The sequence below is a fragment of the Sphaeramia orbicularis genome, chromosome 10 (genome assembly GCF_902148855.1).
Source record: "Sphaeramia orbicularis chromosome 10, fSphaOr1.1, whole genome shotgun sequence".
NCBI lineage: Eukaryota > Metazoa > Chordata > Actinopteri > Kurtiformes > Apogonidae > Sphaeramia > Sphaeramia orbicularis.
The window spans coordinates 7,562,268-7,584,810 of NC_043966.1; the positions used below are offsets into that span (position 1 = coordinate 7,562,268).

The 22,543-nt window shown below is 36.8% G+C and overlaps 1 protein-coding gene and 1 long non-coding RNA gene across 2 annotated transcripts in view; both read left to right on the forward strand.

Moving 5' to 3' along the window:
• fgfrl1a (fibroblast growth factor receptor like 1a) overlaps nucleotides 1-22,543 on the forward strand; it is a 229,320-nt gene that overhangs the window by 57,583 nt on the left and 149,194 nt on the right. The gene's annotated exons all lie outside the window — the stretch shown is intronic.
• LOC115427458 (uncharacterized) lies at nucleotides 1,732-16,302 on the forward strand. Its single transcript, XR_003936495.1, has 3 exons — nucleotides 1,732-2,377; nucleotides 6,731-6,735; nucleotides 16,292-16,302. It is a non-coding gene; the product is annotated as an uncharacterized LOC115427458 (long non-coding RNA).

Consider the following 22,543-nt stretch of genomic DNA (forward strand, 5'->3'; position numbering starts at 1 on the left):
CAATATCCTACAATACACACAAAAATACACTTAAATATGCCTAAATATCCTACAATACACACAAAAATACACTTAATTATGCTCAAAAATCCTACAATACACGCAAAAATACACTTAAATATGCTTAAATATTCTACAATACATGCAAAAATACACTCAAATATGCCTAAATATCCTACAATACACACAAAAATACACTTAATTATGCTCAAAAATCCTACAATACACACAAAAATACACTTAATTATGCTCAAAAATCCTACAATACACGCAAAAATACACTTAAATATGCTTCAATATTCTACAATACACACAAAAATACACTTAAATATGCTTAAATATCCTACAATACACACAAAAATACACTTAATTATGCTCAAAAATCCTACAATACACACAAAAATACACTTAAATATGCTTAAATATTTTACAATACACAAAAATACACTTAATTATCCTCAAAAATCCTACAATACACGCAAAAATACACTTAAATATGCCTAAATATCCTACAATACACACAAAAGTACACTTAAATATGCTTAAATATTCTACAATACACGTAAAAATACACTTAATTATGTTCAAAAATCCTACAATACACGCAAAAATACACTTAAATATGCTTAAGTATCTTACAATACACACAAAAATACACTTAAATATGCCTAAATATCCTACAATACACACAAAAATACACTTAAATATGCCTAAATATCATACAATACACACAAAAATACACTTAAATATGCTCAAATATCCTGCAATACACAAAAATACACTTAAATATGCTTAAATATCCTACAATACACACAAAAATACACTTAATTATGCTCAAAAATCCTACAATACACACAAAAGTACACTTAAATATGCTTAAATATCCTACAATACACACAAAAATACACTTAAAATTCTGTAATTAAAATGTTTACATCTACGAATTGTACTTGAACTAAACATGAACAAATATGAGCAACCTGAAAATGCTTTAGTAACATAAGTGCAATGTTAACAATACTACGCCTTAGTTTATCATTTATACACGTGAATCACAACTTAGAGATCACAGTGGATCTACAAATACACCAAATATTAAATAACAGGCAGAATATTATTAAAATTCCACAAACTTCTCTTAAGACAGTTCAGATATTCCCATTCCCAATTTGCTACTTATTTTTGTTGGTTCGGACTGAATAAATGTTTTGCTGGTTTGCACTGGTCTCCACTGTCACCTCCTTTACTGTTGTGTTTGACTAAATATGAAGGGGTTTCAAAAGCGGACAGTTGGAAAAATCGGTTTAAGTTATGATGTTTATTTTTCAATATTCGTTAGCCTCATTGCATAATGACCTAAGTCATGTTTTTGGCCATATTGTGATATTTGTGCTACATTATTGAAAACACTACTTAATTTTACACAGATATCACAATTTGGCCAAAAATATTACTTTTTTGTGCTATGAGGCTAACTACATATGCTCTATTTAGGTCCATACACTTGGTGTTGATACCAGCCTTTAAGTCCATCTGTGTTAAACTAAGGCCCATGTGACTATTAAGGTGAACTTTGGATTTCAGACCAAACGTGACATTATTTATTTATTTATTTATTTTTTTTTTTTACTGTTTTCTGACGTCGCAATCAAATAATCACCTCGTCCGTGTGATTTATATCCTGTATTAACATTTTTAACGCTTTAAAATCACATTAATCAACAACATCGTATTATTTTCTGGATTTGTTTTGATTAGAAAATGTCAGAAATTGCTGTAAAAGTGACGAGTTATTTATTTATTTTTATTTTTTTACCTAAATACGCTCAGTTCCTGTCACAGAAAAGGAAAGAAACGAGCAAATATTCACCTACAAGAAGCTGAAATCAGAGAATTTTTGTCGAATCGAACGCAGGCACGTTTTTTTAAGAGTCCATTTGCATGTGTCTAATTCCTGGGAGTCACAGTCGCCTCACGCAGAGTTAACGCCTTGTGGATCATCTGTTTTAAGGCGTTGGTTTTTTATTAAAGTGACCCTTAATCAGAACGTTTAAACCAACCAGTCACTGTGATCCGTGTGCTAAAGGTGCATTCAGGTGTCCCCTTTCTGTTTCCAGTTTTAACCGTCACTGTGTATTTCCTGGATCTAATTTAAGACCATATTTGTTCCTATTTTGAACGACACACTGTTATTGGCGAACAGAACTCTATCTATGGCCTTATTCAGAAAATTCATTTATTTTTTTCATATACAAGATTATTCTTTCTTCTTTTTTTTTTTTATTTGACTTTAATGTACGTCTCTGCTGTTTTGGGCAAATGTTTGTATTGTTATGTAAATATTTTTAATGTGTTCTGAAAATAAACGACATTGGAGGTAAAAAAAACAAACAAAAAAAACTAAGGCCCATGTGTTTTAAAACATGTCAAAGCTATGTTCTTTTTCCACAAACTTTTTGAAGCCCCTTTTATTTGTGGTATAAGACCGTTCACACCATTCACACAATTAAAGATCAATGTCGTAAATTAAAGGTTTATAAAGCGTAAAGTTATTTTTCTATAATCTGCTTTGTTATTTTATTGCCTGTAGCTCCTTAAATAAACCCCTTAATTACAGTAAGTTCAAAGAAAAAAGTCAAAGTATGAACCTGTTCTACATTATATGTCACTATAGTATGAGCAGTCAGCCTGGTTCTGACATATACAACCTCTACATTTACAGTTCAACACATTGATTGACATATTGATTGCTACTTATGAATGTTTGACTTGCTACATAGCTGTACTGTTGATGTGTGTGCAGGTAAACCTTCATGTGTGATACTTGTCGGTAACTGGCTCTGGTTCACAGCGTGGCCGCTCGTCTCAGCTCTTATTTCACCCTAAAATGTAACCCAGTCCCCGTCCTCCATACCCTGACCAGCTAAGATACTTCCATACTCTGAACTGGAGCTCTACTCGTGGCCTTTGACCTACTTTCAGCTCTCACTGGCCTCCTTAAGTTTTTCAGACGCTTATTTTTCCTTTACTCCAGTGGTTCTCAGTCTATTTCTCTCAGGCCCCCCCCTTTGGAAGATGAAAAATCTCCAGGCCCCCCTCAATCCCAACAACATTGCAACAGTGGTGCAATTATAACTTTTATTGAAAGAAACATCAATATTGTAAAAATACTTTGTGCGTTTCCTTGAATAATTTATTGTTCAAATTAAAAATAACTTAGATTTTTGCTTGATTAATACAAATACAGGGTGGGGAAGCAAAATTTCCAATATTTTGAGGCAGGGATTGAAAGACAGTGTATGACCAATTAGTTTATTGAAAGTCATGAGAATTTATTTGCCACAAGAAAATTTACGTAATAGACTAGAAGCACTCAGAGAGCGCAAACCTCCGCCAAGGCTGATCAGTGGCCCCCCCCGTGGCCCCCCCCACCCCCGATCACCACCAAAATTTAATCATTTCTTCCTTATCCCATTTCCAACAAACCCTGAAAATTTCATCAAAATCTGTCCATAACTTTTTGAGTTATGTTGCACACTAACGGACAGACAAACAAACAGACAAACCCTGGCAAAAACATAACCTCCTTGGCGGAGGTAAAAATACATTCAAAAACACATACACAACTAAAAATACATTTAAATACTCACCTAAAATACACTGAAATACACACCTAAAAATACATTCAAATACACATAAATACACACCTAAAAAACATTTAAATACAGACCTAAATTACACTGAAATACATACCTGAAAACACATTCAAAAACACACTAGAAGCACTTGGAGAGCGCAGACCTCCGCCAAGGCTGATCAGTGGCCCCCCCCGTGGGCCCTCCCACACCAAGGAGGTTATGTTTTTGCCAGGGTTTGTTTGTCTGTCTGTCTGTTTGTTTGTTTGTCTGTCCGTTAGTGTGTAACATAACTCAAAAAGTTATGGACAGATTTTGATTAAATTTTCTGGTCTGCGCCCCCCCCCCCCCCGTGGGCCCCCCCACCCCCGATCACCACCAAAATTTAATCATTTCTTCCTTATCCCATTTCCAACAAACCCTGAAAATTTCATCAAAATCGGTCCATAACTTTTTGAGTTATGTTGCACACTAACGGACAGACAAACAGAGACAGACAGACAGACAAACAGACAAACCCTGGCAAAAACATAACCTCCTTGGCGGAGGTAAAAATGTTTTTATTCTATGTGTCCTCCTTCTTTCTCAATAACTGCCTTCACACGCTTCCTGAAACTTGCGCAAGTGTTCCTCAAATATTCGGGTGACAACTTCTCCCATTCTTCTTGAATAGTATCTTTAAGAAAGTCGACATTGCTGTGTGATGTTCTATTGGTAGCATGTTCTAAAACGCCCCGAACAGCAGAATCCAGAGGGTTTAGATCTGGGCTAGAAGGCGGCCATAAACATGATTCCCAAAAATTGCTAAAGTTGGATTTGTTGCTGTTGTCAACAAGTGTTTTGGTGTTCTTGTGTAAGATTTTAACTTCAAATCATATTTTACTGCATTTCTAACGCTCTTGTTGTCTACCTCAAGTTCAATTGCCATTTTTCTCATGGATTTGGTTGGATCCTTTAGGATTTTGGATTTGAGAGCTTTAATAAAAGCTTTGGTACGTTTTTTGTTGCTTCCTCCACTTCCAGACTTTCTCATAATAGTTTTGCTCATAGTCATTCTCTTCTTTCCATTATAAACAGTCTTTATGGACACTCCAACTATTTTTGAAATCTCCTTTGGTGTGACGAGTGCATTCAGCAAATCACACACTCTGATGTTTGCTTTCCTGATTACTCATATGGGCAAAAGTTTCTGAAAAGGTATGGATAATAGTGTTAGGTATGATTATGACATCAATATATGTTTGGTTTCAAAACAACTGACGTAGTGCCTGCTGAGAAAAAACAACTAAATGTTCATTGTAAATTTTGCTTCCCCACCCTGTAAACTTAACCAGACTGCCCCCTGAGGCAATATTTTTCCAAATAAAAATAGGAAATGCGCAATTTTCTTACAACTATGACAATAAAGTTCCTTTTTTTAGAACAACAAACACATTTTGGTAACAAAGATTTTAACAATATCAGTGGCTGCAATGAGCCCGTTTACACACACACACACATCTCAGAACATTAAAGTGCAAACTGTGTAAACTATTCTAAAACAGAAACACTGCAGTCAAATCCTTGTGCATTCTCCAAAACTAAACTCTTTTTTCAGTGACAGATCACCATGGCACTAGATTTGTTTGTCGTACGTCCCTAAAATGAGCCCAGGGTGCTCCAACACTAAAACATTAGTTCCACCTACTACATGTGCTAACCTGAAGAAAAAAAAAAAAACACTCAGGAGGGATCCCATGCCCCCCCCGGCAAGTCTTCACGCCTCCCCTGGAGGGCCCGCCCCACAGTTTGAGAAACACTGCTTTAAGGCGGCCTTACACTGTGTGAGTTTAGAGACAATTTCTCACTCGTGCAACTATTTCTGGGATCGGGCCCGATGTGCCTCTAATTGTGTGTCGTGCTTCGTGCAGTGTACATGGGGTAAAGAGAAGCGATTAGCACCTCACAACCACCTCACGACCAGCAATCGTGTGTTCGCAAGGAAAACGGAGCTGTTTGAAATCCTGCTCGCTCCTCGTGAGTGTATCGCACTGTCAAAGCAGTGCCACGAGCCGATGGGCCTCAAATTCTCACACTGTGCATGCGCAAATACAATAATAGCCAGCTACTGTAAGCTAATTCTAAGCTAACAGTAGCTGGCTATTGGCCTAGTGCAATTTAGCTGTTGCAGCTTACCTCTAGTTCCCGCTGCCCATACTGTCCACGTCTGGACAACCAATTCCTGCACCAAACACGTCACCGTCTTTTCTTCTTTTTTGATTCCTCACAGATAATGGCACATATTGCCAAAGCAGCTCGTTGGTTTTTGTTTAGCACTACCATTTCGTGACTCACACCAATACACAATCGTCTATGCACTTTCGGATTCCTTGGTATTTTAACGTTGTATTTCTGGATACAACACTGGAACGTGTGGTGCGTCCTCTGATGTATGGTCCTACAGTGTGAGCAGTCAGGTCGCATACAAGCATCGGTCCGTACAGTGTGAGAACATGAATCGTGAGTCCAACCTTACGAATGATTCGCACAGTTTGAGATGAAGCTGCGTGCAACGATCGAAATAATCGCACAGTGTATGGCTGCCTTTACTCTGTCCCATTGGTTTGGTGACGTCTTACAATGTCACACCTGTTTTTATCAAATCAAGGTCAAGATTCCTTTTTTGTCACAGAGCATACACAACGAAATTTAGATGCACTTTATTGAGACGGTGCTTAGTAAAAACAAATGCAAAATGTATGTATAAATGTAAAATACAAAATATAGCTAGAGTAAATGATAAAAACGGTAAAAAACACACACTGAAAACTATGTTACTGCAGATTCCCTTTTCATTTAATAAGTGAATAAGCAAAAAAAACACTGTCATATATATGTTGTTTTCATTGTCAGTTCATTTGTTAATTACACCCCCAAAATCGAGTTTTGGGGGTATAATGGTTTTACTTCAACTGCTGCCAGACCTGCTACCACCCCGCCACCCCTAGTGGAAGAACCCTATCAATTTCAGCTTTTCTATGAGTATTATAAGTCATCCAAATGGGGGCACTTCAGTTGAAAATCAGTTTTTAGCTTACCGGCCGACAAGCCGTAAGCTATTGTCGTCATGCGGCGTCCATTGTCGTTGTCTGTCGTCCGTTACAAAATTTTCAATCGTCTTCTTCTCCGAAACTACAATTCCCATTGACTTCACACTTGGTATACAGCTTCTATGATGATGTCAACAAAAGTTAGTGAAATTATTTGGATCTGATTTTGGATTTGGTGCCACTTTGAAAAATGTCCCCATTATAAGAGATAGAAGTGGATCTCTGCAATAACTCAGTAAATATAAATGATATCCAGTGTAAATTTCTACAGTCCAGCCCTGATGGGGAGATGACCAAAACATAATGTCCACATGCTGATCAGGATCTTCTTCTGGATCCGGGAACTTACGCAAAATTTAACATGGGCTCTTATGGGGAAAAAAATTCAATCGTCTTTTTCTCCGAAACTCCAGTTCTGATTGACTTCAAACTTGGTATACAGCTTCTGTATGATGATGTCAGCACAAGGTATTGAAATTATTTCGATCCGGATCTGATTCTGGATTTGGTGCGACTTTGAAAAATGTTCCCATTATAATAGATAGGAAGTGGATTGATCCAATAAATCAATATCAATGATATCAAGTTGGAATTTGAATTTTTTACAGATCTGATTGGAATATGACCAAAACATGAGTTATTTCTGTAATATAATAAATACACAGAACTAGGTGATAATAAATGGCATCTGGATACATTTCCCAAAGTTTTTAATTTAGCCGGTAAGCTACAGGGCCATTGGTCCTATTTTTTGGATAAAAATCAAGCAATAATAGGCAGATTGAGATAATATTTGGTTCATATTGACTGACTTACCAGTGTGCATTTTCTCGCTACCATCCAAAGTTCATATGGTGTCATTTTCATTCTTTGTGGGGAAAAATTGGTTCTTTGACCATTATTCTGCCACTGTCATTTGGATGTAGCTCAACTTGAGTTCAAATTGACTGTCTAAGAATTTTTGCGGATAGATTTATAAATAGCAGAGGGTTGGGGGGACTTCAGGTATATACCCTTGCTGTCGCCCCCAGCAGCGTAAGCCTCGTTATTTTCTACCCAAGAGGATGTTCACATGGTCAGTTTACTGTCATTTAGTAAGAGAAAAACTCCAATTTTCACATTTGATTCCTAAATAGCTGTCAATTAATTTAATAGGTAATGTCTAATCGATCAACCCTATAATTCCTGCAGATCTACACCTAAGAGTTGAGATAAAACTGTTGAAACATGGGGTGAAGTGAGTCAGGTCAGGTCACATGACCGTTCACTCATCACAGCAGACATGTGGCGTTTAAAACCCTCACTGTCAAACTGTAAAATCTAATTTCTGCTTCGTTTATTTCAGCAACAAGATAAAATTAACAGAGAAAACATTTTTTACATCTGTGAGATCGGTTTTTAACAAGTGGGAACTGCACTGACTGACTCATGGAACGTTCACGATGAAGGTTTATCAGTCCTTTTTTTTATCTATTGTGTCTAAAAGTATGAGGAGCCTTGAACACAACACACTGTTAGGGTAAAGAAAAGTACGTTCTGTCACATTATTATTTAAGGTAGTGATTAAAGTGTCACTTTTTCGTGCCGTCTGCACTTTCACATGTTAACAGGTAGTTATTTGAGTGGATTAATTCCTCTCCTTATCCTTGTCTGACTCCATCTCCATCCAGAACCAACTCTCTGGATCGTGTCCCTGTGTGTCTTTGCTCTTCGCCTTCTGCACTTTCTCCACCTCTATTAATCTGTATTTATGTAATAGGCTCAAGTTCTTCTACAGACAGACTCACATGTGCAGAACTGTGCAGAACGGGGTTTTACGTAAAGCCCTTTATAAGCTCTGAATGTTCTCAAACCACTCCTAGGTTTTGGTGGTTTTGTAGAACACTATGTCTTCTGACCTGGTTTACTTTAAAAGGCTCATTCGTACTTTCCATGAGAACTTTGGCTGTAGTTTTAACCTTCGATCACTGCAGGTTTTAGAGGGTACCTCACTCTTTGCAAAATAAACAGAAGGTTAGCATTATTTTTATTGAACTTTTTTTTAGTTTGTATGTAGTTTTAATGCCATTTAGAGCAGTTGTTTCTATTCTTTCACTTCATTTTTCCTTCCTTTTTTCCAGTTCAGCTTAAGTAAAACTAAATGTGATGCATAATCATACACATCACAGTTTTGTGGATCCAGAATCATTGCTGCATTCATACATTTGTGAGTCATCATGTTGCGACACTGAGCCAAGCTAGCAGTAAATTAAAAAAAAAAAACTGGAGCTAATTATCAAGCTGGTCTATCTTAACCCTATAACGCCAAACGTATCATATTTGATACATGAGTTTTGAAGTCCTCTACTACATGATCATGATGTGATGTGATATTTTTTTTTGTTGAAAAACCAATTGTATACAATTAGATACATTCAATACATGGATAATTCATCGGGGGGAGGAAGTCATTCACCAGAGGCCTTTCCAGTGACACTACAAGACTGTTTTTAATGAGGAAGGAGGAAGAAATTTTGACAATTTTGAAAAGGAATTACCAATTTGTTAGACATGTTTGTGTTATGTTTTTTTTTTTGTTCAAAAGTAATAATATTTGAGCATTGAGACCCAATGTATCAAATATGATATGAAATTGAAACTCATACATGAAAATTGATGTTTGAAAATATTTTTTGGGTTGTTCAGTAGGACCAATAAAGGTTTCAAAGAACTGGAATTTTCTGTCAATGATTTAATGGTTCAGGCTTTACAGGGTTAATAAATCAACCAACTCAAGCACATTTTCACCTAAAATTACAATTGAAATGATTAAGTTTCGTCCTCGTAGTTGCAGTCACAGCCATAAAGAGGGCGTAGTTGTGTCTGCAGTGGAAAAGCTACATACCTTTGTCAAAACTGAACAAATTCTAATAGAGTTGAGGCAAGTTGAGCTGATGCTGTAACGAGAAACGTCACATAACCTCCTGAGACCCAGCAATGCATCTTCTTTCTGTAGGAGACAAAAGTTTCACAGCTTTAAAAAAATAAATAAATAAATAAAATTCCACAAAACCATAAAACATCTATCTGAAAAAACTGTTGCATCATGCTGTTTCCAATGAATGCACTTAATTAATATATTAAAAAAAAAAAAAAAGAAGAAACTTTTACTTTCCTGGGTCTCAAGAGGATATGATGAATCAGATTTGTCCTGATAAAACACTTTTACATCCTCTAAAGAACTACGTTTATGTCCTAGACTGAAGAAATAGTACAGGTGTTGGTGTGTGTTCTGTAAAATGAAGCACAATGTTCCCACTTTGTACTTTTGTTACCATTCTTTCAGCTGATTTATTGCTCTTGTCAATTATAAGGTCTGTGTTATATTTTGCACCTTAACCTGCTGACTTCTGAGCTCATTAACATAAAATCTATACTATTGATTGATTGATTGATTGATTGATTGATGTATTCATTTCGAACATGAATGTCAAACAGAAGAAAATAAATAAACAAAACACTTAAACATAAGACATATAATACATATTCGAAAAGGAGTGAGAAGAAGTACAACTTATAAACTCCACCCCTTCTCCTTATATAATTAATAACAATAATAACCTTCCTCGTCTAATCATATCTATACACTATGCCATAATATGACTGATACTTACTAGTAAATAATTAGGTTTCTGGCTTTATATTATTATGAACAAATATAATATGATTTACATTAACACATAATAAAATAACACATATATGTAAATACATATTCATACACAGATCTATACACACACACATACACACCTATACATACATTTACACACACTTACCACATACTTGTACATCTTTAGAACACCCAGTGATCCCCAACACCTCCCTCATCCGTGTACCTCTGAAAAATTGTGTCTTTGTACCTCTTTTTAAATTCTTTCATGCTTGGACATTGCTTTAACTCTATATTAAATCTGTTCCACAGTCTCACCCCGCTGACAGAACTATACTAATTATACTAATTATATTAATAGTATAGCAATTATAGTGTGAATAGTGTGAATTTTTCTTCCTTTTACCTATAGGTGTTTTTCTATATGTGTCTATAATAAAGACTGGGGGAATTCATAGCATGGGTATGTTTTACTGCAACCAGTTTGGTAGGTTTTTTTTTTTTTTTTTCTCTAAACAACATCCTATTCTTAATCCTGATTGTGCAGAGTTTTCCCTCCAGTGCAGGCAGACAGGTGCAGCCACCAGAACAGAAGGAAGGTGGAACAATATAACCAGCAATTACAGAAGTTGTAATGAAAGGAGAAGAGAGGTAAATATGGAGAGAATAGGAGTTGGAATAAAGTGTGAATATCTCATAAAACTAATGAAAACGGGTTCACAATAGGCATTTACTTGTCTTTATGAATGTGTCGGTGTGTGTTTGTGCGTCTGTAAAAGCCGACGGTATGAGTCACCGAGGGGATCGTGTTCCTCCAAAAGCCACTCAGCAGATTCTGCGAAGTTTTTCTGGCCACTGTGTGTGTGTGTGTTTTTGTGTGTATGTTAGAGTAGCGTTACCAGTGTGTGCGTGCATCGGTGTTTTAGGTTTATTCTCCGCAGCCTCAGGCCTTGTGTTAACTGTCAGAGCGGAGTAACAAGCTGCAGTTGACCTGATGACGGGGTGGAAGTGGCGGCGTTACAACAAGAAAGTGTATCTGAGGTAGACAACTTAATGTGTACCCATCAGTCTGTGTGTTGCCTCAGGCCGACAAGAGGCCGTTTAGTGTGTATTTGTCTGTAAACGAACAAGGAAAGTAAGAGGAGACGTCAGATTTCAGAGCGGAGTTCGAGTTAAAGGTGGGGTGCGAGATGTTTTCCTAAAGCATTTTTTTACTATATTGCTTAAAATCCCCTTCACAACCCGATTACAACCAATTAATTAAATGCTCTAACACAAAAATAAAAAATTTAGTCACCTGTGGAACGGACAGGGCTGAATAAACACCATCCAATCATTTTGAGTGCCCAGTCGAAATGATTGAACGGTGACATGTCTATCAAGCTCAACTGCCATTTGTCCCTCCCCCCTCTGTGCGTACCCCTCTTCGTGCATGAATCGCGCACTCTCAAAGGCTTGGAACACTTGCACAGGAAATGAAGCCAGAGCTTGGCTTTATTAGCTATTAGGGGTGTTAGAAAATATCAGTTCTGCAATATATCGCGGTATTTCATTTCACAATACTGTATCGATATTAAAAAGTACTGTATCGATATTTTTAGGTATTTATTCAAATGCAGATATGGCGGAGGTTCATTTTTGTTTTTCTTTATTGTTTATGTCTTATTTAATATTATTTAACACTGTTTTATTAAATAATGGTTATTTGAAGCATCCTGAAAGCACTTTTTACTGAGAGGCAGATGTTTGTTCCTTTGTTGGGATCACACAAAAATGATGTTATGATGTTAGTTATGAACTAATAGAATATGAACATTTGAGCAGGATCTTAATCTGTAATGTCTGTAAAGCATAATTTAAGTTTTAACACAGGAACATTTTGTGATATAGAATTAGATCCTGTTGTGATCAAATACAAATGTGTTTACTGTTTGTGCATATTTCTGGTGTAATTCAATTCTTCCAGGAAATAATAATTTTTAAAAAAAGAAAAAAAATATGCCTTTTTAACAGTATCATGATATATCGAGATTAGAGCCTGACCGATTATAGCATTTCACCAATTAATCAACATCGGCCAATATGTAACCGATGTAGCCAATAAATTAACTTTTTTGCTGTGCTGAGATTCTTCGCTCGCTGCTCCTGTGTGTGTGTGTGTGTGTGTGTGTGTGTGTGCGACACGGAGAGTCAGACGAACAGTAAAGCGAGTTAGTTTCACTTTCACTCCTGCTTGGACAATGACGCTATCACTCCCCCCCACCACCGGCAAAAATCGCGGAGTGCTACCACATGCTCTGACATGGATGGACCGCTAAATCCCCTCCCCCCCCCCCCCCCCCGAAAATCACGGACCCCCTGTCTTATGAAGTATTCACCCCCCCACACACACCCATGTCCGTGCACTTCCTGTCTACCTCACAGTTTCATTCTGCAGACAGGCCTGGGTGTTAATAGTGTAGGGGAGACTGGGGACAGTTGTAACACAGGTCAGTTGTAACTCTTGCTGTTGCTCCAATCAGGAACAACCTAGGACTCACCTAATTCACTCTGCACATGCTCAGTTTAGTCCTTAGTCCACATGGGAAGTTGTAGTGCCGTGAGGCAGACACATTAAAATTTGTGAGTGATAACATTATTTTTTGCTCAGTCATATTTTTTGCTCTAATTATTTTTGTGATTGCTTAGTTTGCATTTGAAAGTTGTGTAAATTATCTTTGTGAGATAAACAAAGATTTATGCAACTGTTTATCCACCTGTCCACAATGATCTAATATAAGATTATATCCTGTGTAGATCAGTGTTCTTATTTCATATATCGGCCAATATATCGGTTATCGGCCAATATCAGATATCGGCCGATGTATTGGCTATCGGCTTTTTTTAGCCCCCAAAATCAGTATCGGCATTGGCCCCAAAAATCCCATATCAGTAGGGCTCTAATCGAGATATATCGTATTGTGATCCAAGTATTGTGATTTGTATTGTATTGCCAGATTCTTGCCAATACACACCCCTATTAACTATATTAGGATGGAAAGTTCAACGGCAAACTATTTTGTTACTAACACAAATGACGAGAAAATGTAACGTTAACTCCAACACCTCCTCCAACACAGGGGTGTTGGAGGAGACTGAATGAGGTATTCATGGATCAGAGCTGGAGCAGCATAAGCCAGGCAAATTGTTGCTGTGCAGCGCTCGTGAACCCTCAAGAACAAGCATTGCTCGTGCCAGTACTCAGGAGGTGTGGCTTCTGGGGGACGTCTGAAGAAAGGGGTTTGGACGGGGTTTTTTTTGAGTATTTTCAAAATGTAGCTTGCTCGAACTGTTTTTCTGAGATCTCCTACCCCACCTTTAAGTCTGTGAGTGTAAGCAGCCGATCGAAAAATTACGCAAGTCAGTTTAATCATTATGAAGACTCATGACGATGATGTAACAGGTCTCAAAGGGTTGTCGCATTTCATAGGCGAACGTTTCAACCCCTAACCCTTGAAACAGAGTTGCAAGTGGTAGAGGTTGAAAATAAACAGTGCCAAGCAAGTGCAAGGGCCAAAGGGTAGGGGTAAGGGGTGAATTGGGATTGGGTCTAAATGTGACTAAGCAACACTTCCTCTCCTACAGTTTAATAACGACAAAGAAACTGATCCTTTTGGTCTGGAAAAATGCAACTATCCCCAGCTTGAAGAGGGGCTAAAAAGAGTTAACTAACACACTTTACCAAGAACGGATAAGATATCCTCTGAAAGATAAGTTTTCACTGTGTAATAAGACCTGGAACCCTTTTATATCATATCTTGCAACTATAAATCAGATATAGTAATACATAGTAGTAGTACATATGTAGTTTACCACCACCAGAGGGAGGATGTGAGAGTGAATGAATAATGGATCCACTGTGTGCGCTTTGAGTATGCATTCATAGAAAAGCGCTATATAAATCTAATCCATCATTATTATTATTATTATTATTATTATTATTATTATTATTATTATTATTATTACATACCTAAAAACATAAAATATAGGCTGAAGAGCAAGAGGTCCCCAACCAACTGTTCAAGAGTTCTGATTTGTATTAGTCTATTGCTGTTCTACCTATGTTGTGGCATTTTGTTTTTTATTTTTCAAAGAAACATAATTGGTGTGCTCAAAACTATATTTAGACTTAACCTCCTAAGACCCACTGTCCACATTTGTGAACAAGAGTTTCACAACTTTATACAAAAAAAGAAGAGAAAACAAAGGACATTCCATAAAAATTTTAAAAACTGCATCTGAAAAAACTGTTGCATCTTGACGTTTCCAGTATAGGCACTTATTTAATAAAGATCAAAAACGCTTGTACTTTGCTGACATTTCTTGGGTCTTAGGAGGTTAAATATGTCCAACACTGTATGCAAAAAAATGAGCCCTGCGTATTTAACTGATCCTGTATGTATAATCATTGCTCAGTAAAAAATATTTGGACCAAAAAAAAAAAAAAAGTTTGTTTTCTGTGGGGTTGAGCAACAAGCAATCCCACTCGTCATAATCAATTTAGAGAGAATGGATGTGATAACAGGATTTAAGCCTATAAAGTGAGTTCAGATATAAAAACATAACAGCAGGGGATTATAGAGTTTCACCAAGAGCGTTACGTAAATAGCAGACTTACGGGCATTGGGGTAATTTGAGAAACGCACACACAAATTCTTATTCAAGCACATTACGCATGAATAAAGTTTGTGCCAGTTTTACCAAGTACATAGTTGTGAGTGTGGAGCAGAAACAGAGAGGTGGTCGTAAGCGTTCCTAATGATCGACTCCGTTGTCTTTGAGTCTTTGTGGAAACACACAGTGTGATGCATTGCACAGCATGCACACGCATACACCTCCACCTAACGCACTACATCAACGCTGTGTCCCGCTGTTAAGTGTTCTCCATCAAAAGCATTCCTCAGCTCTCCCCTCTCGCTCCAGACTCACTTCCCTGCCAACAACAACGCTGGGTTGGACTTCGGAGACCCATCTGACTCTAAGACCAGTGGAACGTTAAGGGCATTAAAAGACCAACGTCTTGATCCGATCCAGAAACATAAAGGGCAGTCCCAGCTGTCACACGCTGCCAAAATATGCAGCAAAAAAGGCTAAATTAGCAGGTTATTTTTCAGCACTCGATGATATTAATGCAGTCTGATGCCTATGGTTGGTATGAATGTTTTTCAGCTGCTTTAAGCCTTTATAGGGCACTCATAGAAATACCCTGAAACTGCCCTTTCCTTTCTTTTTACTGTAACTGGATCTTTGTATGTATTGTAACTGGATCTGTGTATTGTGATTGTGCATCCTGAACCTTTTTACAGGGGTTGGACAAAATAATGGAAACACCTTCACCTCAAGATGATAATGCCCCAATCCATGCAGCTAGAACTGTTAAAGAATGGCATGAGGAACATTCTAATGAAGTTGAGCATCTCGTATGGCCGCCACAGTCCCCAGAGCTCAACATTATTGAGCATTTATGGTCAGTTTTAGAGATTCAAGTAAGACGTCGATTTCCACCGCCATCGTCTCTAAAAGAGTTGGAGGGTATTCTAACTGAAGAATGGCTTAAAATTCCTTTGGAAACAATTCACAAGTTGAATGAATCAATACCTCGGAGAATTGAGGCTGTAATTGCCGCAAAAGGCGGACCTACACCATATTAAATTATATTTTGTTGATGTTTTCAGGTGTTTCCATTATTTTGTCCAACCCCTGTATTTTTTAGAGAACCCCAGGAAGACTAGTCGGGCGTTTGGGGATCCTCAATAAAGAATAAACACGAATTCAGAATTTCAACTTTAGTGTGTTATTGGAGGACATAACAAGACTGTATTACTTTTGTGAGGTTTTTTTTTTCAAATTTTTTTATCGTTATATGGGTGGCTATGGCTCAGTTGGTCGAGCGGGTCGTCTAATGACTGAAGGGTCGGCGGTTCGAATCCTGGCTCCAACTGTCCACAAGTCAAAATATCTTTGCGCGAAAATGCTGGCATAGAGATGTTTATGTTTATGCATTTGGCAGACGCTTTTATCCAAAGTGACTTACAGGGGAAAACCACTGAAAAATCAGGGGAAAAATCACTCAATCATTCATTCATTCATTTTCTGAACCCGCTTTATCCTCACTAGGGTCACGGGGGTCGCTTGGAGCCTATCCCAGCTACATAGGGGCGAAGGCGGGGTACACCCTGGACAAGTCACCAGTTCGTCACAGGGCTGAACATATAGAGACAAACAATCACTCTCACATTCACACCTATGGGCAATTTAGATTAACCAGTTAACCTATTAGTGCATGTCTTTCACTCAATCAGTCAAATTTTATTTATATAGCGCCAGATCGCAACAAAAAAGTTATCTCATGACACTTTATATATAGAGTTGGTCAAAACCAGACTCTAAGCCAATTTACAGAAACCCAACAGAATCCTCCAGGAGCAAACACTTGTGACTGGTGACAGTGGCGAGGAAAAATGGCTGCGATGAGATGGCTAAGAGATGGCTGCTGCCTCATACTTTATCACAGCAACAATGGATCAGTTATTTTCTAGATATAGTTATGATGGAGAGGTCAGTGGCCTGGATGTGTGCATCTGTGTTCAGGGAAAAAGTAGAGATTGTAAAATGACGGCGTCTCACCCCATTTTACTCATGTCTGTTATGTCTTTGTGTGATGAAGCTGCACCTGACACATCAAACCCAGGCGTATAAATCAGTGTATGACCTGCAGTAGATGGAGGTCAGAACTGATGCCTTTGGGAGACGGACTGGACTGGACTGGACCGGACCAGCGTTACATACAAATCCACAACATGTAAAGAATACACGTCCACAACTTACACTTAAGGAAACAAGTTTACAACTGAACTACACCTTCATGACAGATTAAAGCTGTGTTTTTCAACTTTGGGGTCGGGACCCCACATGGGGTCATCTGGAATTCAAAGGGGGTCGCCTGAAATTTCTAGTAATTGCTAAAAAAAAAATAATAATAATAACTTATTTATAAAAAAGTATATGGTGAGTTGACAGAGACAATCCCAATACATTAAAGACATGACAAACTGTGAAGCTGAAACTGAAGCACTGTGGTACTGTTTATCTGTCAAATGTTCATTGTGGTCGGTTTCAGATGCTGCAGCTTTTTGATAACATTGGTCAACAACAAATTTATTATTTCAGTTTTTTGAGCTGATTTAGGATCATTTCTGGTGTGCTGAATCCAAAAATCACATTAATTTTGCTCAATCGGGTCAACTTTCTGAACTATGCTACATATTGGCTTTTTAACATTTTTGCTGACATTTATGGGCATTTTCACATCACATGATACAAAATTCTTTCATATTTCTTGCAATAAACGAGTTCTGAAGATTTTACTTTTGCCAATTTCTGATTAATGTTTTTTTTTAATATTACAGGTGAATGAAATGGCTTTGACTAGAAGATCTTGCAAAAATAAGCCTGATGTATTCTGCTACATCTGCGGTGAATACATAATAAATAATAAATACATCTTTTTAGAAAATGATTTTTTTTCTGTTAAAACCTATTTTGGGTGAGAACTATATAAAAAATCAACTGATAAAGTCACAAAAATGTCATCAATTTTGTGAGAAGGTCAAATTTTTCAAAATCAAATGAGCAAAAAAACTTGACCTGACTGAGAAAAACAGATGTCATTTTTGGATTTAGCGGTGCAAAATGGTCCTAATTCAGTTGAAAAAACCTAGACAAGTTGCAAAAAACATTTTTTTTGTAACCCAGTGTTATAGTAGAAAGGATGGCAAAAACCTACTAATCCCTGTGATATGAAGTTTAGTTGGTTCTCCTTTTTAAGATAATTAACCTCTTCAGTTGGATTTACTGAAAAGTGCATTGTAAAGCTGGAGAAATGTCTGTTTTCTTTCGATGTACATGGATATCACAGGACAACGATGGTACAAATGTGTCATAATTTTCTAGAAAAGGATGCACCGTTTTAGATTAAACCACTAAAAGTATGTGAAATGGTTCAAATACACCAGCAAAATGACTGTAAAACATCATATATGTATAACACTGGTCAACAACAAACTTATTGTTTAAGTTTTTTGAGCTGATTTAGGATCATTTTGGTGTGCTGAATCCAAAAATCACATTAATTTTGCTCAATCAGGTCAACTTTCTCAACTATGCTACATATTGGCTTTTTAACATTTTTGCTTACATTTATGGGCATTTTCACATCATATGATACAAAATTCTTTCATATTTCTTGCAATAAACGAGTTCTGAAGATTTTACTTTTGCCAATTTATGATTAATGGTTTTTTTAACATTACAAGTGAATGAAATGGCTTTGACTAGAAGATCTTGCAAAAATAAGCCTGACGTATTCTGTTACATCTGCGATGAATACACCATTGTACCTAACAACTACCTAACTAGAAAATGATTTTTTTTCTCTTAAAACCTATTTTGGGTGAGAACTATATAAAAAATCAACTGATAAAGTCACAAAAATGTCATCAATTTTGTGAGAAGATCAATTTTTTCAAAATCAAATTAGCAAAAAAAACCTGACCTGATTGAGAAAAACATGTCATTTTTGGATTTAGCGGTGCAAAATGGTCCTAATTCAGTTGAAAAAACCTAGACAACTTTGCAAAAAACATTTTTTGTAACCCGATGTAATTAAAAAAACACAAACATGGACCATTTTGAAGTTTTATCTGCAAAATGTGCTTTTCTACTTTTTCTTATGTAAGGTTTTGAAAGGATCTGAATTATTCGTCCATTGCTGAATGATTTTTTTTTTTTTTTCCTAGCTAATGACATTTTAATCGTGGATACAATTCAGCAAATATCAGCAAAACCCTGCCTTTGCTGTGTGTGCAGATGTTATGGGAGTAGCTGTTAAAAGAACAGACTGTATGAACTGATGTGTGCTCTGCTTTACTTGGCTTTCAGACTCCATCCTTCTGCTACCGTCCATGTAGAGGATGTGCACTTCTGAGCTGGAAGCTTCAGTCACTGTGGGAGTAGTGTGTATGTGTGTGTGTGTGCGCATGTGCATATGTGTGTGTGTGCGTGTGTGTGTGTCTGACGTGGGCTGTATTTTCCTGTCATTAGGCTGCAGAAATACCAGACGTGCACGTATAAACGACCCACACACTCCCCGCTGTTGACTTGGAAAGTGAGGGAGGATGTGCGCGTTGTGTGTATATATGTGTGTGTGTGTGTGTCGTGCTCGTGTGCGTCCAGAGACACACAAACAACCTTCAAGGTGCTTTAGATTGCTGTGTGGAGCCAATTACAGGCAAGGGAGCAACATAAACCCTAAATGGACAAAACAGACTGAAGTTTTAAAGTCCTGCAACTCTGAGCTCAGACGAACAAAAGCAGCAACTAAACAGACAGATGCTCAAACACACAGAGCATAAATTAACTATATGTACTGAAAATATTCTATAAATGATGGTCCACAGAGTTGCAACTCAATAAACAAGCTCCCACTTTGTCTCCAGGTGTAATTTACACAGGGAGCTGGTTACCTTTTAGAGAATAAATCTAGATTCTATGATTCCAGCTTCTTAAAGGTAGGGTAGGAGATGTTTTCTTGGAGCTTTTTTTTTTTTTTTTTCACTTTATTTCTTAAAATCCCCTTCACACCCCGACTGCAACTTTTTTTTTAGTTTGTATGTAGTTTTAATGTCGTTTAGAGCAGTTGTTTCTATTCATTCATTTCATATTTCCTTCCTTTTTTCCAGTTAAGCATAAGTAAAACTAAATATGATGCATAACACTGGTCAGCAACAAATTTATTAAGTTTTTTGAGCTGATTTAGGATAATTTTGGTGAACTGAATCCAAAAATCACATTAATTTTGCTCAATCAGGTCAACTTTCTGAACTATGCTACATATTGGCTTTTTAACATTTTTGCTTACATTTATGGGCATTTTCACATCATATGATACAAAATTCTTTCATAATTCTTGCAATAAACGAGTTCTGAAGATTTGACTTTTGCCAATTTAGGATTAATGTTTTTTTTAATATTACAGGTGAATGAAATGGCTTCGACTAGAAGATCTTGCAAAAATAAGCCTGACGTATTCTGCTCCATCTGCGGTGAATACACCATTGTACCTAACAGGAATCAAGTCACAAGTTTCATAAAGTGTGCTTACCAATCTTATTTTGGGTTTAATTATTATTATTAATTATTATTATTATATTTTGTGAGAAGATCAAATTTTTCAAAATCAAATTGGCAAAAAACCTGACCTGATTGAGAAAAACAGATGTCATTTTTGGATTTAGTGGTGCAAATTGGTCGTAATTCAGTAGAAAAAACTTAGACAACTTGCAAAAAACATTTTTTGTAACCCAGTGTAATCATACACATCACAGATTTGTGGATCCAGAATTGTTGCTGCATTAAAGGTAGGGTAGGAGATGTTTTCCTGGAGCATTTTTTACTATATTGCTTAAAATCCCCTTCACACCTTGACTGCAACCAATTAATTAAATGGTCTAGCACAAAAATAAAAAATTTTAGTCACCTGTGGAAGGAACTGGACTGAAAAAACACCATCCAATCGTTTTAACCGACCCATCAAAATGATTGAATGGTGATTAGAGCCCGATCGATATGGGAGTTTTGGGGCCGATGCCGATACTGATACTGGGGGCTAACAAAAGCCGAAATCCAATATATCGGCCGATATCCGATATTGGCCGATAACAGATATATTGGCCGATACATGAAATAAGAACATTGATCTACACAGGATATAATAATCTTATATTAGATCATTGTGGACAGGTGGATAAACAGTTGCATAAATCTGTGTTTATCTCACAAATATAATTTACACAACTTTCAAAAATTGGAGTAAAAAAATATGACTGACCACGCAATTATGTTTTCACTCACAAATTGTGCTTTGGAGAGCTAAAAAATATGGATACAAATAAAAATGAAATCCGAATGAGTGCAATGCAAATGGATTTGCGTAATAATGTGTGGACCAAAGTGCAAGATTTGTTGCGATACTTTGGTCTTTTGCATATATTTTCTTTAGTTATTTATTATAACTGCTTCCACCAAGTGCTACTTCATATATTTTTTGATTAGTTTTTTTCTTATACTTTTTATATTTCTTATTTTAGTCCTTACTTTTAATATTGCTATCCATATCCATAGGTTTACCTGTTACTTTGCTAAGTTTCTGAAAACTTGGATAAAATTAGGATGCAAACCTGCCATGTGTTTACATTTCTATCTTGAAAATATATTTGTTAATGTGACTTTCACCTGGTTAAACACAGGATATTATTATTATTATTATTATTATTATTATTATAAATGCACGTTTTCTACACAAACTGTTCATAATGGCTTCGCTTGAGCAAAAACACATTGACTGAATACATCATGAAGGAGAAGAGTTTTTTTGTTCGCTTCAGTTTCATCCCCAAGAGACAGATTTAAAAAGACATTTCTACGGTCACGGACTGAGGAGGAGGAGGAGGAGGAGGCTGTCTTCATCATAGTGAGAGGAGGAGGAGGAAGAGCAGGAGAGGTTAACTGCTGAATGTGAAGAGGTTCAGTTGGAGGTCCTGCTCTGAGGTGAAACCTCAGGGGAAAAGACCGAGTAGAGAAGAGGAACAGGGGAGATGAAGTAAAACAGAGCGAAGCAGAGGAAATAGTGATGACAGGGAACGGAGGATGCAACCAAACGGAGGGAAATGATTCTGGGAAATGGGTTATTTTTCTACATATATATCTGTCTTTGGTTATAATAAGATATTCCATCTACTACTTAGCTGGTAACAACCTGAGACACTGGCGCGTATAATATCTCAGAAGATGAACTAGATGGTTTTCCTCCTTAAAAAGATATGTTTTAGGCATTAGAGTTTTTGGCTTTTTTTAAATAAATTTTAATATCAAGATTTCAAAAACGTATTTATTCAGTTATGTTGCTTGTCGCAATGTTGTGACTTCGGCACTTAAAGGTTTCATGTTCTCTCTGTTATACGCTAAATAGATAAATACTGACTGCACTTAATGTATTTATCGCACTTTAATTGTTTAGTTTAGTTTATTTGAAAGGGGACAATGCAATTTCATCGAACACATGGTTACACATGGTT